Here is a 12,469-nt window from a genome sequence, read left to right on the forward strand (position 1 = left end):
ACACACTCTACAAGGTCGGGAGTCCTGCGTCCATTCTCAGCACGCAGAAGAAGACCCAACCTGGGACGGAGACACTCAGCAAGTGTCCCTTAACTAAAGAAATGAGCAGAGCTTGACGCTGGTCAGAACCCTGTGTTACTGACTAGAAAGGCTTCCCTTACCTCTCTGGTGTGGTTAGAAGGGACACAATGCTATGGCCCACACTCATATCTGTGTGATTTTCATGCAATGGGTAGGCATGTTGCACATGCACTGCACCCATGCATACTCGCCTATAGCCCCTGACCCCCAGGCACGAAGGTCAGTGGCATACTCACCCATTAGCTTTATTTTATCACCATTTGAATAGCAGAAATAGTGACATTCCAGAGAACCAAACAATACATGGAAAAAAGACCTTTGTCTACACAGCAGGCTCCATGCTAAGTGCCGCGTGGGTGTCCTACCACGGGGAACGTCCAACAGCCTTGTGAAGACTGTGAGTTGTATTTATTATCTCCACTCTCTGAAGAACCTGAGACTCAGAGGGGTTGCAATTTGCCTGGAGTCACGCGGCCCCGCCCGCCGACCTGGAGTCTGCCATACCTCTCTCCCTGGATGGGAAAACTGCTTTGGAGCTGAGCTTTCCAGGCTTCCCTGTCACAGAGGAAAGCCATAATGACCATTTTCTTTGGCCCTGTCCTTTTTCTTTGCTCTCCTCTGCCTCCAGCCCACCCAATTTGTTGTTGTCCCGGCATATCTGGGTGCACAGAGACCTCGAAGCTTGAGTCACAACAGACTGCGGAGGGGCTGGCCGGGAGCCACTGGCGGGGAAGCTACAGGTAGGATCCTGTTTCAGCCATCAGCCAAGTAAATAAGCTGAGGCCGGTGCAGATCACGCACGGCTCCCCAGTCGTTTCCTTAATGACTTGCTAAATTTCCTCGCATCCTTCCAGAAAGTTGCGCTCTCCACAAGCCCTGTGACTCTGTCCCACAACCCATGCTGATAACACCAGGACTCCTGACCCGAAGCCAGATCCCAGGCCTCAGCCCTCGCTGAGCATACCTGGGTGTCTCCAAGGTGACTGAGGCACACAGGGTCACACGGAGGCCTTAGCCAGCCTGCAATTGGCAGCCAGGACCCTTACAGAGGGGCCTGAGACAGGCTACAGGGACAAAAGCCCAGTGCATCTGTTGCAAAGCAGAGGAAACTCTGTTCCAATGAAATCTCCAATGGGGACGGCAAGTAAGCACAGAATGCTGGGTTGGAGCAAGAGTGGAGGTCCCACCTTGGGGTCCCACCTTGGTGTCCCACTAGGACCCACTGCCCAGACACTGTCCCAGAGTCCCTGTAGCTCCTTAGAGGAGAGTTTAAATCCCCTTATCTGGTCTACAAAGCCCATCTTCTTCAGAGACAAAGAACAAAGGCATAGAGACGTCAGGGGACATAGCCCAGGCCCCGCGCTAGCGAGCACTGGGACCAGAGTGCCTCACACCCAGCTGATGATGCTCAGGCCACTGCAGGACACGACCTCAGCTTCAGAGGGAAAACCTTCTCTCCTTGCTGGCTAATTTTGTTTGGTCTGTTTTCAGTCATCACAGGCAACAGTTGTCTAAAGGCATGTTCTTCCCATCTGAAGAGACCTGCATTTGCAGCCAGAGGAAAAAGCATCCTTGAATACATACACCAAAGGAGGGATGAGGAAAAGCAGGTAGACTCTCACTGTGGCATCCCGTAGAAGCAACCAAACACAGCCCCTTCCCTTCGAAATCAAAGATAGGAGGTTCATATGAGACCCTTTTCTTGGTCTGCAAAGCCCTCTCTCCTGAGTCCCCAAGCATCCGTGGGCCCCTGTTTCCCTTCATACTGTCCCCCTGTGATGGTCCCATGAAGACACCTAAGTGACCTGCTCCGGTGGCCGCATTCCTTCCAACCCCCAGAGCATGTGGTTGCCTGCGTTTGTCCCCTTCGCTACTATGACCCCCTTGTGTGGAGAAGTGGGGCTCCGTGCATCACTGCAGCACTGTAAAGAGCAAGTCTTCACAAATAACTGAATGAGAGCCCTGGCTGGCGTAGCTCAGTGGATTGAGCTCGGGCTGTGAACCAAAGCATCGCAGGTTCGATTCCCATTCAGGGCACATGCCTGGGTTGCAGGCCACGGACCCCAGCTACCGAACATTGATGTTTGATGTTTCTCTCCCTCTCCCTCTCCCTGTCCCTCTCCCTCTCTCTCTCTCTCTCTCTCTCTTTTTCTCCCTCCCTTCCCTCTCTAAAAATAAATAAATAAAAAATCTTAAAAAAAATAATGGAATGAGTTTCTTGCCATAACACTGAGAGTTTCGCCAATATGCTGCCCACTCTGCAGTCACACTTTCTTTTACCTCAAGGAAAAGAAGTCTAGAATCTTATCGGTCCTGAGTTCAAGTCCTAGTGCTGCCACCTCCTAGCCATGTGGCCTCAGTCAGACCACTTCCCCTGTCTCCTCCCACCCTGGAGACTGACTCTCACTCCCAGCACAGTTATAATAACCCACAGGGTCATTGTGAAGATGAGAAGTCATGCATTCACCCTGCCTGACTCATGGGTAGGACTTAGGGACTGGCAGCTGGGTTGTTTGTTTTTTTTTTTTCCTACTAGATAAGTTCTTGTTCACAGTTATGTCACCAGCAACTAGCACAGTGCTCGGAAACTGTTTGTGGCTGGACAGAGTGACGGACTGGAAGAATGAACAAAGAACTAAGGAACAAATGCTCACATTGTAAGGCCTGGAATGTCATCAAACGTCACCTCCCACCCCATCGGAGTCCTTCTTGCAGAGCACTCCTGAAGGGTGGGCACTTGGCCTTCGGTGGGGCAAGCTTACCGGCTCCCCGCTGCCCACGCTGGGGAAGCTTATAATTAGAACGGCAGCCCGGCATTGGATAGGAATGTTACCACAGTTCACCATGCACCCAGCATCGTTTATTCAGACTTCCTCCACTGAGCAGCACATAGTAGGGGCTCATTCTTTCCTCCCCTGAACACACATTTCCTTTTGGCCTTGGTCACTGGGCCAGGCTAGAGTCAGGCTGTACATGTAGAGGCAGCCCTGTCATTGTGAGGCTTCCATGATAGCCAGACAGACATTAAACGCCTAAGTGGGTAATTAATTACTTCACAGCAATGATATTAGAACAAGCACATTGAAAGAGGAGTGCCCGGATACCACAGAGGGAGGGTAACTTGGAACCTTCGCACTGCGGAAGGTGGGCCAGAGATTTGATTGAAGAAGTGTTGGGAGGGAAGGATGGGAGGAGCAGGGGCAAGAGAACTTTTTAACAGACTGGGAAAGCCACCTCTTAATCCTTCCTGAAAAAGCCCATTTATGTTAACGCGCTTTGTCACAAATCGACGATTATTCATAGATTCATGGAATATCAACAAACCGAGGCTCAAGTCCTGAGCCTGTTATTTACACCTTTGGCAAGGGACTCCGCTCACCTAAGCTCCGATTCCTCACCGGTAGGTAACAGGAGGAGGGAAACAGGAGCTACTGTTTGGGGTTGCTATGGGAATGAAATGGGAGGGTATGCTACCGCACTCAGCTCAGTGTCATCGCGTGGTGCGCAGTCAGTAGCGGCGTCCTTGTTATTATCATAATTCACGTCTCCCTGCTTCACGTGCGGGCGAGGGAGTACAAGTGCAGGGCACTCGCAGGCGTGGCCAAGGTCACTCAGCCGACCGAAAGGGGAAGGCAGAGAGGACACTCGGCCACAGCTCTCCCTCAGCCGATCCTCCCCGCAGAAAATAATATTATTTCACATGTTTTTTTAACTCTCAGAATTGGAAATAAATGTACTATAGAAACTAACACTCACACTTGCCTTGTGGTGCAGTGACGATCGCGGGGGAATTTCAGAGGGTGAAGTCTAGGTTTGGAAATGTCAGGGACGTGGCTCTTTTTACAATTCACTCACAGGCCTTTAGGGGGCAGCATTGTGGGCCCAGGACTGTTCTAGAAGCCGAGCGAGACACAAAGAATAAGACCGGCCTTTTTCCTCGGAGGTTTATCATCGAGTGGAATTTCCCCCACGGAAGGACAAAACGCAGATTCTCGTAGGGCGGGAGACTTATTTAAGACTCAAAGGGAATATCTCCAAGCATCCTCAGAAGCCACAGCTCAGATGTCTCTGGTCACTGCCTTGCAGGAAAACCTCTACTTTTGACCAACTGCTCACCTTAGAACTCATTCATATTACCGACGCGAACAAAATAATTTCCACGTGAATATTAGAAGCATTTAACCTTCAGTATTTCAGGACATTGACCATCACGGGAAAGTAATTCCTCTCAACTTAATAATAACCTAGTAATAGAAACTAATTATAGGTAGGTCAAGAAACAGGCATTCCAAACCAAATAAATACCTCCATGTTAGCCAGACTTCCTGAGACTATCACACACTAAAATCTATTCATTGGCCTTTCAATAAACAGTTCTTGAGCACCTACTATTAATAGTTGACCTTAATGAGTGCCTACCGTGGCCAGGCTCTTATGTAAACTTCATAACATCCCTATGAGGCAGGAACTATTAATATCCCCACTTGACAGATAAGAAAACTGAGTTGCAGAGGGCTCAAGCAATTTCCCCAAGGCCACTCAGCTAGGAAGTGGGGGTGTCAGGCTGCTCCCGGGGAGGTCGGGGCCAGTTCCTGCTCTCAGCCGCCATGCCACATTGCTTCTGGGAAGGAAGGTGCTCTCTGGATGCTGCAAGACAGCAGTCTTCCCCTAAGCCTTACCTCACCACTGAAATGCCCACTCACACTTGAGGAGGCTCTTCTTCAAAAGCGGATGCTGGCAAAGCCTTCTCCACTCTTGTCCGCATCGTCTACCCCAGCATTCCCTGTCCGTCTCTGTCTTTCCCCATAGCCCACCCAGATCCCCACCTCACAGCCCTTTGTCTTTCCAGCTCCTACAATGCTCTCCCCACCCCATCCTTCAAAGTCCTGCCTCATCTTCTCAGCAGTATGTCCCTGCCCAAAGTCCCTCTGCAGTAGGAGTTGAAGTCCCCCTCCTGTTTTCATGCATCCTTAAGTGTCTGTGATAGCTTGGCTCCTTGGTCCACATTATAGCTACAGTAAAGTTTAGTAATAATAATACCTGCATTCATTGAGCATGCCCTTTATGCTAAGGATTTTGCACACATTGTATCTACCCTAAGAGGTAAACATGTTTGTGTCTGTGTTGTGGATGAAGACATCCAAGAATCAGAAAGGGTGAAATATAAGCCAGGCAAATGCCCCTTATTTGAATTCCAGCTCTTCTCATTCAAACTGAGCCTTCCCCTACTCAATGTAGCACCGAATGAGGACAATATTCTGCTTTATTATTAGCCATTATATTTAAAACAGTAGCTCAGTTTGTACACAACCTCTAAGTGCCTTGTATAGCAGCTGTAGAATATTTCACAGAACATACACATGTTGGCTTTTATTTAATCCTTCCTATTGGACTTGGAGTTTGCAGCTTTGTTTTTAAAACTAGAAGGAACAGAGCCATGAAAAAAATATAGAGAGTTTTTCCCTTTATTTTGGAGTATTTCCTTATAATAACTTCCTAGGAGCAGGGTTACTGTGTCAAGGCATGTGTTACATGACTCGTCATCCACGTTACTGACACGCAAAGTCACTCACCAACGCACCTGCTGCCACCAATGCAGATGTCAGCCAGCCCAGGGCACCCGCCAGCGAAGGGCATGAGCATTTTGCTCTCTTATAATTAATGAAGCTATACGTTGTCTATTAATCTCCCTGCTTTGAATGACTGCATCTGGTCTTTTGTGTGTGTGCTACTTGGTATTCTGGTTGCGTTTTCACTCACCAGTAGCAGTTCTTCAAGACGTGTGCTGGGCAGACTGTCTGTACTGGATCTAAACCCATTCAGCTAATTACAGTCCGATACTTGGATCACCTGCAGTGTGTCACCATGCTGACACTGGGGACACCCAAGGGAAAAAGATGCAGCTTCGAGAAACCCAGAGACACCAAGACTGGGTTTAATGTTGGCTGTGTGGGATACACTGAGTTCCAACAACAAGAGGCTCCTACTCAAAGTGGGGAGATGGAGCCTGGAAAGGGTCGTGATTCGGAAGTGGTGGGGCAGCCAGGGGGTGCTCTAGGGCTTCCGAAGAGGTGGACAATGGAGAGACCCAGGGTGTCTTTGTGGGAGGTGCAAGGTTTGAGCTGGGCCTGCGGGACAGTGGGATCTGGGGAGATGCAGAGAGGTGGGACTCCTGGCTAAGAGCCTTGTGGACGAGAGCCCAGAGCTCCCATCCCAGCTGCACGAATGAGCTCGGGAAGCAGAGGGTGGCAGGGGCCCCGGGCAAATGTTTTCAGCGTAAGGACCCACGAGACATCTGTTTGTTCGCTGGGACATCTGGACGCTGTCACGGGAGTCCCCGAGAACAAGACCACTCAGATGAAAGTAGACAACCCTTTCCCAGAAGTTTCTCCTTGTGAAGACAACTAAGCAGGCCTTATGTTTAACCAGCCAGTGAGGGACCTATTATACTCTGAGCTGAATGTTGTTAGTGCAATGAGTATATTTTTTTCTCTAAGGCCTGGCTGCTTAGGCCTTGGAACTGAAAAAGAAAACCCAATATTTCCCTGAGTCATATCCTTACAAAAATATAAGGATAAACTGCAACACCTGCAAAGTACTTCGAGAAGTGGGGTAAGTGACAAAGATGTTCAAATTGCTTCCCAGTTAAAAAGCACCAGTCAGTTAGCTACCCATGGTCTGAAGGCCAGCAAAGGTTGCCCACCAGACTGGATCAATTCCGTATATAATTTTGATGCTTGCGTCTAAGTGTCTAAATGACCACTTGGGCATTCCTTAAACCCAGTCTGAGAGTCCCCTCTGAGCACCAGGAGAGACCCAGTCTTCCTCGTCCTTCATCCCTAGTGCTGACTGGAAGAGATCTCAGACACAGGAAATGGCTCAGTACCCATGGCGACAGACACCAAAGGATTATCCAATAGCAATGATGGTGAGTTTCTCTGGAATTAATGGGGAAATTGTTCCCAACCTACCGAAACAGGGTTCCAGAGAGGCTAACACAGACTCCTAAGATCACAGAGGACCAGTCCTCCATAGAATGCTCAGTGACTGGCCTAAAGGACTCCGGATCCAGAGCCGGAAGATTGCTCACCCATCACCTGGTCACCAGGCAGGACTTTGGGCACCTGCTTGGCATCCGACTCTCATCTAACTGCAGACCTGTGGACACAATGCTGAACCTGATGATGGAGCCCCCGTCGCCCACCCGCTCTGTACCACTACCCTAGCCTCCTTTGCTGCTTGTTCCTCAAGCACACCTTCCACCTCCAGGCCTTGCACTAGCGGTTGCCCCCACCGGAAATGCTCTTTCCCTAGACACCCACCTGCTTCCTCCCTCCACTGCATTCTGGCCTCTGCTCCAGCACTGCCTTCCCTGAGCAGGCTTCCCGGACCACCTTATTTAAAACAGCAGTCCTTCGGCCTACCCTTAACATGCTGGACTTTCTCCCTAGCCCTTACAACTACCTAACATACTGACGGTGGTCAAGCTCCGTGACACCGGGGATCAGCCTTGTCTGTCTGCTGCTGCATGCTAAGCATCTAGAGCGGAGCCTGGCACACAGGACATTTTCCTTAATTGTGTATTGAGTAAATCAATCCATTTTCACAAGAGCTCCAAGGAGTCCCATAAGGCTAGTCCTCGAACCCGACCTTCTCCACTGCCAGCCTTAGGTCCTCGAGACAAATGTTACCCCTTCAGGCCTCTGTTTCATTCCATCTGGACCCTGTGTTCTGCCCCACTCCTGTCTTGCTGGCCGCCTCTGTCAGGCCTGGAGCCCCAGAGGAGAACTGAGCCCCGCTGTCCACCCCAGGAGAAGATGGCCCTCTGATCTCCGCACTTCTCCGAAAACTGCACATCAGAGGGTGTGGTAGCTTGCCCAATGTCACACAAGGCCATGTGAGTGGCCGCTGAAACGAAGGCCCCAGGTTTCCTGACTCCCGCTGAATGGCTCTGCCTAACCCACCATGCTTTCTCCCTTGATGGCAAATCTGACCAGATTTAAGAAGAAAGGCATGCGGACTGCTCACAGGAAAGGGAACTGTTGTAAAGGAGGCAGACGGAATGAAGGAGGAAGGCCACGAGTCGAACAAGGAAGAAATGCAAGGCCTTGCCATCATAACCAATTGCAGAATGGGCGCCCTGTTCATAGAGAGGTTCAGGTGGCCCCCATCTTCGCAGCCCCTGGACAGTCTGTCCAAGACCCTGCCAATCCCGGGGCGCCGCAGGCAAACCACAGCGGCTGCGGCCAGCAGAGCCAACCACATCCGACCTGACATGGGGCTGGACACGTCCAGCGGGACTGAAAGAAAGAAGGCCAAGGGGGTCCGGGAAGGGAAAAGGCCCCACAGCAGAGGGAGGCCAGCAAGAAATTAGCCAAGAGTGTGACGGACACAAGCAAACACAATGGACACAAAACCTGGCAGGGGAAAATGGCAAAGAAAAGCAAGTTGGTGAAAAATAAACGCAGTCCAGAAACACAACAAAACATTTTTTAAAAGTTTATTTTACCTAGAATTAATGACAGGAAAACCCCATAAACGTGGTGCAAAATGTTTAATGCCCCATTGAATGCCAACATTATGCCATTCATCTGTCCTTGCAGGTGTATTATTTCTAGTCCCCAGGATGAAAAGCAAAGTTGCTTTCCACATCTTTTATAGTACTTAAAAATACATATTTCCAGGGCTTTATTGCCAAAGGCCCTGCTTTCTTCCAGAACCCACAATAACTAATCATGTTACTGCCACCAAGTCTAGAAATTGGAATTAATAGTTGGTGGGAGGCTTTGCTTCCATCCTATGAGTGATCTTTGCTTTAACAACCCTTCGAGTTAGTGATTTCTCCTAAATATTTATTTCTCCCTGAGGGAAAGATTTCTCTAAGAACTTTCTCTCTGCCCTAAATATTCACAATTCTCAATCTGTTTTTCTTCTATTTGTCCACTTAGAGTTTTTACTGGAATCAATTTTATTAATTTCCTTCTGAAAATTAGCGAGTCAGAGTCAATCACAGGGAGCTTTTCCCTCTTGACCACGTGAATCAGCTCCCTCCACCTTCTTGGTTTTCCTTTTAACACTAGGTCACCGAGGTCTAGATTTGCTCTAGTTTTTCTCCAGAATGTCTCTTCAAATAAAAAATAAATAAGATAAAACCTTTTAAAAGAAGAGAGAAAGAGGAAACAAAGAAGGAGGGGTGGGGGAAGGGAGGGAGGAAAAATGTAAACTAAACTTAAAAACAATTGCAACCTAAACATCGCCTTCACCAGTTACGCCTCCATCATGCCTCTGATGGGTGCCCACTGTAAGATTTGGAAGACTTCCTTCACAATGAAAGGGGCTATTGCCTCAGCATCTCCAGCAAGCTAGCACTGCCTCAGTATCTCTCCGATTCACCACCAAACTGACTGCCATGCAGGAACTGCTGGTGTTGACCCCCTCTTCAACGATCCCTGGTCCAATGGTTGGAGTAACTAGACCACAGTCAAAATCATGTTCCAAAGCCGTCAGCAGCCACCAGGTCGCTGGTAGTTGACTTCTCAAGGTCGGGCAGGTCACTTAAGCTTTCTGTGTCAACAAGCTCCTCCTCTGCGGGATGAGGGTGCTAGACCAGACTTACGCCAAGAGTGTTGGGAGCTGTCATATTCAGTTTGAACACTGCTCTTGAAACCGATGATTTTCAGTTGACTTTTTGAGAACACGATACTCATCAGTTACCCTGGGACTCTACCTCCCAATTTAAAAACAAATACAAATAAAATGAAATTTTAAAAGAAATGCTTCCCCAGCCCTAGAGTCTGTGTCCAGAGCCCCAAACCCAGAGGTTCACCAGGAGGCACTCCGCGGCCTTGGTTCTGCTCGCCGGCCAGGCTGGTGGCAGCCGGCTTGTTAACCGACTTTTACTGCTTGTTTTCACAACAACCTTGAGACCCCTTGGAGTAAATAGCAAGAGCAGAGCATATTATCCAATTTGCAGTTAGGAAATCCAGAGCAGTGCAGGCTGCGAGGAAAGGCCGGCTCCTTAATCCGGCCTGGTGATGGGAAAGGAGTCACCAGGAGGTTAAGTGACTTATGCAATTGGGCCAGGCCGGCCAGCGCCAGCCACAGGCTTCGGGACACGGAGCCCTCGCCTTTCCACCCTTTCCACGCCGCGTTCAGTCCTCCTGGCCGGCCACCCTTCTTCCCTGAACGCCTTTTAATCCAGCATGATCCACAAATAAAGGAAATTGTGGTTTTCACATCATGATCGAGCTTATTTTTCCGCTGTGAATAGTAAAAGCCGGGTAACCCACTCGTCCCTTCAGAATGTTCCCCTTCCAGCCCGCATTGTTTATTCCTCCAGCTTTCGACAGTTTCTCTTTCAAGATGTCAGTTTTTAACGCGTTTGCATAATTCTGCGTTTTATTTCAGGACTCGCTGTCATAACCGTTCATTTCCCCCCGAACAGGCTAAGTTGTTGAAAAAGAAAACGGTGTTTTGGAGGCCAGTCCAATCCTACAATTTAAAAACTGGCAGGATCCGTCTTCCTTTTCTCCCCGAGGAGGATTAATTTGCTTCTTTTTTATTCTCCAAGTTTTATGATTCCAAATAAAGGATATAATGGTGCCATTGAGAGTTGGGGAAATGTGGAAGATAAATAGTCTATGTGGGAACAGCTTAAAATGAGAATGGAAGTTTTGGGGAAGGGGGGGCGGGTGCGGAGACAGTTTTTATCATGTGAGTGTGGCCTATTAATGATAAAGGAAATTTCCTCCTTCTAATGAGTCTTGTTTTATAGACTGAAGTGAGGGCAAATGGTTCCATTTGTGTCATAAATGTAAAGAAGCTGAAATCGTACTCCCAAGAATGTAATATGTTTAATTTTGAAGCTGGGGGAGCAGCCGTTAAAAGGTATGTTTTTTCTGGGACCTGCAACATGGAGTCCGGGTTTTTCATCTTGATTTCATTGCCTGAACGCTGACACGTTTAAGAAACATGCTAAAATCATCTGCAGGAAACTAATGGACGGAGGGAAATGATGTGAATACATTTGCAGGGGACGGGGCAAGTTAACCCCAATCAACTCCCAACTTACAGGGCCATTGGTGGGATGACCCATTCATACCACAGCCACAAGGGACCGACTCATCCTCAAGAATTATTCTTAAGGGCCCTTTAGAATGTTACAGAATAGACTGGGCAGATGGTACTGAGCTCCAGGAGCTAATAATTCAGGTCAGTGCTGTAGATGTTTATTGACTAGATTCTGTGTGCAAAGCACATGGAGAGGCAGGGCCCTGAGGCCCAGTCCTTGCTCTCACGGAGCTCGCAGGCAGCAGGGAAGGGAGAGCATGTCTGTCCAGCAGTCTGTAGTCACACTTGGAGTCTCGGACCCCAGAAGGGATTCCTTCTGCTACATTTGAAGTGGCCCCCAAAAGACAAGAGACACGACGCTGATTTGCTGCACATCTGATCACATCACACTTCTGCTTACACACTCTTTTGGCTTCCGCTCCTTCCCCCGCCCTTGACTTAAATCCAGTCTCTTAATCATGACCTTCAGAGCCCAGATGCTCTTGGCCCTCCCTAGTTCCCCCACATGCCCCTGGCTCATGTCTTTCCTGCCTCCCAGGCCTCCTGGTGTTTTGCAAGCAACCCAGACGTGATCCTGCCCCTGACTGCCTCTCCCAATAGACCATCTCCCTCCAAACCAGCTGCCCCCCTCTCCTGGCTCAGCTCAGGACTCCTTCTTCGGTGGGACCTTCCCAACCACCACCATGCTTTCCCATCCCCCCGCCTCACTTCCTGCATAGTATCCCCTTCATTAATTGATTTCCTTATTTATTACTGGTGGCATGTATCCTCTTCACTGATTTTAGAATTTATCGTCTTCATGTATTGCCTTCATTAATTGATTTCCTTATTTAGTTCTGTGTGTCTCTTCTTGCCCTGGCCCAGAATATCAACTCCACAAGAACGGGGAGTTTCCTGAGTTGTCTCCTGCTGTGTCCCCCACCCCAGGGCGATGCCAGGCCCTCCGTTAAAATTGGGTGATTCAGTCCATCAATCGCTGAAAACGAAAGATCAAAGACAGGTCTTCTGTGTGGGGTGAGGGGTGGGGAGCAGTGAAGGAGACACAGAGGTGACGTTCGGGTGGGGAGAGCAGCTGGGTGCTTCCAGGGGCTTCCAGAAACATGACTCATTAGGTGGGCTGCACCTTGAAGCTGCGATTCACTCTCCCAGCTCTCAGACGCTTGGGCCCTAAGAATCAAAGTGCGAGATGGTAAAAGACTGTGGGATCTCTGCCTAACTCCCATATCCCTCAGAATTTACACTGTTGATAAAGTGCGTGCATCTCATCCTTATTTTCCTTACGCATCTGATAAATATTTGCTGAAAAACTCCCTCCAGC

The sequence above is a fragment of the Phyllostomus discolor genome, chromosome 1 (assembly GCF_004126475.2).
Source record: "Phyllostomus discolor isolate MPI-MPIP mPhyDis1 chromosome 1, mPhyDis1.pri.v3, whole genome shotgun sequence".
NCBI lineage: Eukaryota > Metazoa > Chordata > Mammalia > Chiroptera > Phyllostomidae > Phyllostomus > Phyllostomus discolor.